The sequence below is a fragment of the Pinus tabuliformis genome, chromosome 1_2, assembly GCF_031772625.1.
Source record: "Pinus tabuliformis cultivar Carrire ecotype Pingquan chromosome 1_2, CPIR1, whole genome shotgun sequence".
NCBI classification, from domain to species: Eukaryota; Viridiplantae; Streptophyta; class Pinopsida; order Pinales; family Pinaceae; genus Pinus; species Pinus tabuliformis.
The window spans coordinates 1196306760-1196314297 of NC_142298.1; positions in this window are offsets into that span (position 1 = coordinate 1196306760).

Sequence of the window (7538 nt, forward strand, 5' to 3'; positions counted from 1 at the left end):
AAGTGGGAAGGCTTGAACCTTGGCCCTTTCGTCCCTTCGATGTGCACCCTTGCACCCTCCTTATCCTCCTTGAACACATGAGTACACCCCAAACCCACAAATGACTTCCCTTCGTGATTTGAAACTTCTCTTTATTCACTTGATGTTCACTCTCTCTCTTGCTTGAGTGCATGACCACATCTTGAAGGCCTCATGTGAGACTTAACCTTCCATTGTTGCTCTGACATGCACCCTCCTTATTTTGATGCAATTTTCTTTCTTTTATAAGTGACTATGTCCCATCTCTGATAGGCTTATACTCCTAGCTAATCTTGATGGATTTTTTAACATTATTTTCAAATTTATTTCTTGTAATCGATAGAGGATTTCTTGAAGCTAATCTTTTTTTTCCATGAGTTTGCTTCCACGTGCAGGTTTTCCAGCTACTAGTATTATTACTCTTTCATCATTTGTTGGAAAAATCCCTCCCACTACTCATCGAGTGGCCTCAAAAGTAAGAATTGAAAAAGTACTTGAAGTTGCAAAGCCTACCATTATTATTCTTACAAACACACAATGCTTTATAGACAAATCTATCGAGATTACATGGAAGGATATTAAAGACACTTTCATGCAAAAATAGTTCCCTGAGAATTTGGAAGAAACGGAAGTCTACATCAACATCAAGCAGTACAAGATACATATAATTTCATGTAGGTTCCCAATCATGCCTTGTACAGAGGAAATTGAATGGATTCTATCACACATGGATGATTCAAATATGGTGTTACATATTGAAAGTGGTGGTCAGCATTCCACCTACTCTAGAGAATACATGCATACTTGTTAAATGATGTTGAAACCCACAAAGTATGCCAACAAGTCATATCATCAAGTCCTAGTGTCAAGATCCTACCAAGTTCCAACACTGTTCGAGTGCAGTATATCTGACTAGGATTTTGAGGGATGTGTATTAGTATTTATTTTTATGTGTTTTATGTTGCATGGGTGAAATAATGCCGAAGTATTTAAATAGAAATGGATATTCATGCTCAACGGCATTGTCACCCGAGGTAAAATCTTTAGTTGGCCATACATATTTTCTTTTGAATTGTAACGACATGTTGGGTAGGAAAAATCATCTCTAATGGAAAACCGAGCACTAAAGTTGTATATGGAAGCATATCTATTAGATGGGATCTGTGCTCAATATGCATTCCCATGGATATATTGGTATTGGACCTTGCAAGACAAGTTTCTACTCTACTTTCATTACAGGGTGTTGTTAGAGTTGGGTTTCAGGGGAGCATACGACAGACTAGCATAGAATTTCTTTGCGGTCATACTCCAAATGATACATGAGATCGACCCTCCTTGTATAAATGATCAGGTGAAAGAGACATTGAGTGATATCGTAGATTGGTTTGTTGCACCAAAAGGTACATATATTAGATGATTTGGATTCCATATGTCTCCCCATAATATGTTGCGATATGTGACTAATAAGGTAGTCCTGCAAGAAGTTGCCTATCAATTAAATAAAGGATTTCCTGGATTTATTCATAGAAGGAAGAAGGATCATTAGCCCACTTTCCCTTTGAGGATTGGACTGTATGAGCTAAAGATCCAAAAAGCGGCAGATGCTAAAATACAAGATCTAGATTGCTTTCTCTTTGCAGTCAAGGACTTTCACAGGTATGATCCCAAGAAAGTGTGCATGAAACATTGTGACAGGATTGGCTTTTTTGGGGGTATACATCAATGAATACAACAAAGGATTAAAAGGTGAAAATTTGGTACAATGAACTAAGGAAGACACACCCAGGAATTGAAGTCAATTCCCCCCAAGTTCCACCAGCTTAAGATGTACAGACACATGAGGCACCACAAGAAAAATCTCAAGCAATGATTGCGGCTCCTAGGAAAAGGATCAAACATGATACAACAACATAAATTAGAAGGAAATGGAAATTTGATTCATTGAATAATGGAGCTATTGAAAGAAAAGAGATAATTGGAGGAAAAGATCCAGCAAAATTAAGAGGAAAAGAGGTAGAAAGATGATATGATAAAAAATAAATAGGAAGAAGAAGAGGAAATGAAAGTGGAAGAACAACAACGAAGGCAGTCATGGGAGTAGGACATAACATAGAGGTTGGAGGAAGAGCAAATTACTCTGGAAATAGAAGTAGAATTGGAGGAAGATGAAGTCATCTAGCCCATAGATGATGAACAAGGTTCTCGAGTAGAAACTCCTCTTATAGGTGGTCATCTCCCATTTGATGAGATGGGAATCACATCTCCACCAAAAGACAGAGTCATGAACCTATGCAATGTCACATTTCATCAATTGAAGAAAAGGATTGTGCAACAAAGCCGAATATTCTTCACAAATGATCCTCATAATCCAGTCTTTGTATCCATGGAAAAGGTGATAACTGCAAATACTAGGAGGAATCCTCAGGAAATCATGGTAGCTAATGTTTCTTTTGCTACAGCAGCACAAGATAACTCAAAGTATATTTTGAATGAGAATGCACGATTAAGGAAAATTTTGGTTGCAGTAAAGCAACAAGCGAAATACCTTGTAGCTGAAAATCAATGATTATCTTCTAGCAGCTTCAACACAGCAAAATGACAGTCAACCATACAAGAAGAGTTGGGGTAGTGGTACCTCTTGTTGCTATACAGAAGAAAGTGTAGGGAGTCCTAAAGCTCCTAAAGGTGGCAAATAAAGTTTTTGGTCAAATTCAGGAATGGGCTACCAAATATCCATAGATTCCGCAACAATTCCTCAAAAAGGATAGTATTGTTGCTAAAGTAAATAGAGTACAACTATACTCCACAATCATAATTATATTTGTCTGAGTCAACAGTCGGTTAATACCATAATTGCTTATAATTGAATACATAATGGTTTGGAACCCCTGGCGCAGAAACACGGGAGGATCACTTGGAGAAACAAGAGGCACATATATCATCTTACGAGTGGTTAAAAAATACATTAAGAAAATCAAACGAACATGAGAACATGAAGACTTAGATATCACTAAGGAAATTATTCTATGATGTTCCATTGCACCAACTAAAGCTCACATGAAATTGTCATGGTTGTGGAATAGTGTACAGTCAAGCTCCAAAACTATATCGATAGAAGCCTTGGAGGTGAAGATGCAATTTTCAACGGACTTGTCGGTCTGAGTCAAAGTCATTGCTACAGAATTCAGAGCGTGGAATACATACATTATCAATGAGCTTGATGAAGAAGAAAAATATTTATCCATTTGAAATAATTTTGTCCTATTAGGATTTTTTTCTTATATCACCATTGTCTTACATGCATTTTGTCTTTTATAATAAGTTTATTGTAATGGAGTCCAAGAGACGTGTGGAATGTAAAAGGTCATGTATAGAAAGTGAAAGGTTGTATGGAAGCCCATTGGTCATAGAAGTTGAAAAGTCACGAGGAAAATGAAAATTCATTGTCATTTGTTATAAATATCTCCTCACAAATAAAGTACAAGGCTTTACATTCATAGATTTTTTCCTTGGCTTCTCTTGTATTGCATACGAGGTAAATCATTCTTTGGAGAAGCAAGTTATGGCTTCATGTTCCACTTTGGATCTAGTGTTTCACCTATTTCGAAGTGTACTTGGAACCTTTCATTAATAATCAGTAGCTTCTCAGGCCAACACTTCTTCATGCATGTATCGTGAATGTAGTAAGATTATTCTTGATATATTTGTGGTATATGTTGATGGATTACATAATAAGACTAATGAACTAACTTATTTCTTAGAAATGGATGTTGTTGAATGAGTGATGTTATGCTTTTACAATTGTTGTTTATATAGTGAAATAATTTGCAAGTAAATCAACAAACCTCTCTTCCGCTCATGAGTCTCACACAAAGCTTACATACTTGTTGCCCCAAAGAGGTGTTTGGGATCTCTTGTGTATGTGTTGTAACCAAGACATAACTCTAAAATATTTTTCAATGGTTGTCAAACCATATAGCCAAATGAAACGCCTACACCAAACGATGTGAGGACTAATTGGGACTTCACATTGGGGAGATCCCCATATGTTGGCGGTATCCACCACCATCAACAAGTTACTTGCAAGTTGATTGGATATAATTGAAAACGATAAGATACAAATGTGGTTTACATAGGTAATTTTCTAGTTATCTCAAACTTCGTCCACATAGATTAGTATTCCAAATTCAAAGAGAGCACATATTAGCATGTAACTAGCTAAATATACAACAATATTGATGATAACTAATTGATCTAACTAAGCTAGATTCTAAAATGTATTGATATACCAAACAAAATACCATACATCAACTTAACCATGAAAAGCACAAAGTTCCAAATTAATGAATATGATTCATAATGACCAAAATTGCTTAACACATATATAGCTAAATACACAACAACATTGACAACAACTAATTGATCTAACCCCTTCACTGACACTTAAATTTAACCAACCAAATCACATAGCTCCAAATTCTGCATTTTGCATAGATGGATTTAATATATAATTCAAAATACCTAAAGTAACAATAATTTCCATATAATTCTTGACAAAATTTGATACACCAAAATATTATCACATACATGAGTAATACCTACATGTTTTGGTTTAACAAAAATAGAATATGTATAAAAGTAATACTAGTAAAAATAAAATAGAACATTTAATTTGTACATATAATTAAGTGGATAGTTTGTCTATCTTTTAATAGGGTTTCAATTTTTTTGTTTTTTTATTAAAACAATTAATTGGACTAGTGATATTTAATAAAGAATATATATTTCTTTCTGTTTTGGATCAGATTAAACTCTAATTCTAATATCAATGGTTAATCAATTTTCTCTTTATTATTTTATTTCAATTATTTCAATCTTTTCAAAAATGTAGGATTAAAAAGTAGGGTCAAAAGTAAAATTAGAATCAGAAGGAACCATTGAAAAAATACGATTAAAAATTAAAGAACGCTAACTTGATTCTAAGAGGATACAATAAAATTTAACATAAAAAATACTAGAGTTATGAATGTTAATCACCCATTTAACTTATATATGTGTATTAGTATAAAAACTACTCTAAAAATAAAAAGAAAAGCTCTATATTTGAAAAAAAAATATTTTTATATCATAAATAAAATTAATTTTAAATACCCCCGATCGGAGTGTGAAGGGACCTAAAATCCAGACAGAATATAGTTATGACAGAAGCAATAATGAAGAGGGTATGTGGGTGGCCCATTCAAGGACCCCACACAAAGGAAGTGGAGGCAGCTATGAAAATAAGGCAAGTGGAGGATGCCTCGAGAACACAAACAGATAGGTGCGTGAACATTCAATAGAAAAAAGGGGCAAGAGAGTTGGATGAATGCATGTGAAGTGTGAGAGAAGAACAAGAGCCAAGCCTTGCGAGTGGTAACTGAGAGGAGAGCAGGAGAAGGCGTGACTGTCGGCATCCAGATTCTACTTGCATCAACCTGGAATGAAACTAGTATGTAAAACAAACTTCCCTAAGCCTAGATTTGGCACTAATGTCACAAAATTGGAGGAAATTCTAGCATAAAATGAGGATTGTGTTGAAATTAATTGGAAAATGTCCTATATTAAGATGTTGATGTCTGGTTTCTTAATTTCTGAAAGAAATGAAAAAATACATGAATTTGGGTTCAATTGTCTATTGTTAATGTATGGACATGAATTGACTACATTTCATGGAAAGCGATGGGGGGGGGAGAATGGATCCGTGGTGGGTTTGGAGGATCTCTCAAACCCGAGGCAAAGAAATTGATAACTCTCATAGGGAAATTTTGCGGTCTGGGATTGAGAAGAGGTTATGACTCCTATGTCAGCCTACGGGGGTCTAGTAGTTTCTAGAATCAGTGGGGGGTGAGAGGGGGGAATGGGAAATGGAAGACGAACCTTGTGAGGTTAGTATGGCTACTCAGAGGCTCCCAAACCCCAAGGGGAAGGAAACAGATTCCGGGGAATAGGAATGGGGGGAATCTAGACCAGGGGGACTTTGCATGGCCGAGGAGAAATCCATTCTGAATGACCCTGAGTGGAGATGGACTGCAAGGGCGGGCCAAAACTCAAAAATATAAGAGGGAGGGGTTGGTACATATCAAGTCCAGAGGATCTTCCCTGGTGGAAGAATCGAAGCCAAAACCATGCTTTCCCAACGTTGGAACCCCAAATCTTTGTTGATCAGCTCCTAAGAGTGGAAAGGGCCCACTGTGGGGATCCAAGTTGATGGTGTCTGAGGGGGGCTTAGAGCTAAGGAGAGAAGTGATAAACCTGCTATTTCTGAGAATTTGGGGCAATCTGGTTGCTGAGAAGCAAACTTGCAATTGGAATGCTTTAAAGCAAAATTATAAGGAACGACTGAATGTTATAAAATAAATTTGGATTGGTTTTAATGTATGCACTTATGTTAACATAACATGTTTAATTAACTCCTATACTCTTTAGTCCTCGATGCTCTAACATCAGGAATGTTACAGCGAAAAGTGTCTATACAGAACTGCTCTATCCCACTAAGGTGTGCCAGCTACCTTAGAAACAAACAAAGTAAAGTCTACTTTCGTTTTCTTTTATGAAAGATACATGAGAGAAGAATAGAGGAGACCAAACTATGTCTTGCACTTGACTCCTTGTTCAATTCCTCTCTCTTATGATAGTCTTTCGCTACTTGCCTTCTCGTATACCCAGCTTCACAGAGTACCTGTAAGATCAAAGCAGCATAAAACTATACAAGAACATGGATTTATTATCATAAGAAATCTAGGGTCAGATGTAAATTGACCATACAAATGCACAAAACATAGATTACACAAGAGTATGGAAGAAAACTAGAATAGCTTTATTGATAATCAAGAAAAAGCCAAGAGAGTTACAACCAGTTGTTTTGACCCAGCATCATCCTCTTGGCAAGAAAGCCCTCTTTCACCTCATACAAAGCTTAGATCACCCAACACACATTGATGTTGCCCCAAGAAACTAACAACAATTCCTTACGAGATGCAAAATTCCAGCCTCCGGATCTCTGGGACGAGGGATCCATATATAGATATCTGTAAGGGAGATGAGTCAACTTGTGTTTTGATTAGTGTCCTCCCTCTGATAGTTCTTGTTTCCACTTAGAGATTGATGATCTCTTACTCATCCTTGGTCGAATTCAAAGAGGCAAGTGTCACAGGAGAAACTTCTGGAAGATTCCATGATTTTCCACCTTGCAGAATGACACTTCCATTTGTCTCTTCCCGCTCATCGCACCCCATAGAAGGGATTTTTGAAATGCAATGCACCCACTGAGTGTACTTAGGTGAGATGCATCGCACCCTAGCCATGGAGCTAGTGCAATGATCCTGGTTTGACCAGTTTTGAGTGGCTTTTCATGGAGAACTTCTGGGAGAAGCTGTAATCAGTTGACCTTATTCCTTTAGGGGTTGGAACAACAATTTTAGGGACTTAGGAGCCCTTAGTTTATGGATATTTTATGCCTGTGGTTGCAGGGCCCAAAAATA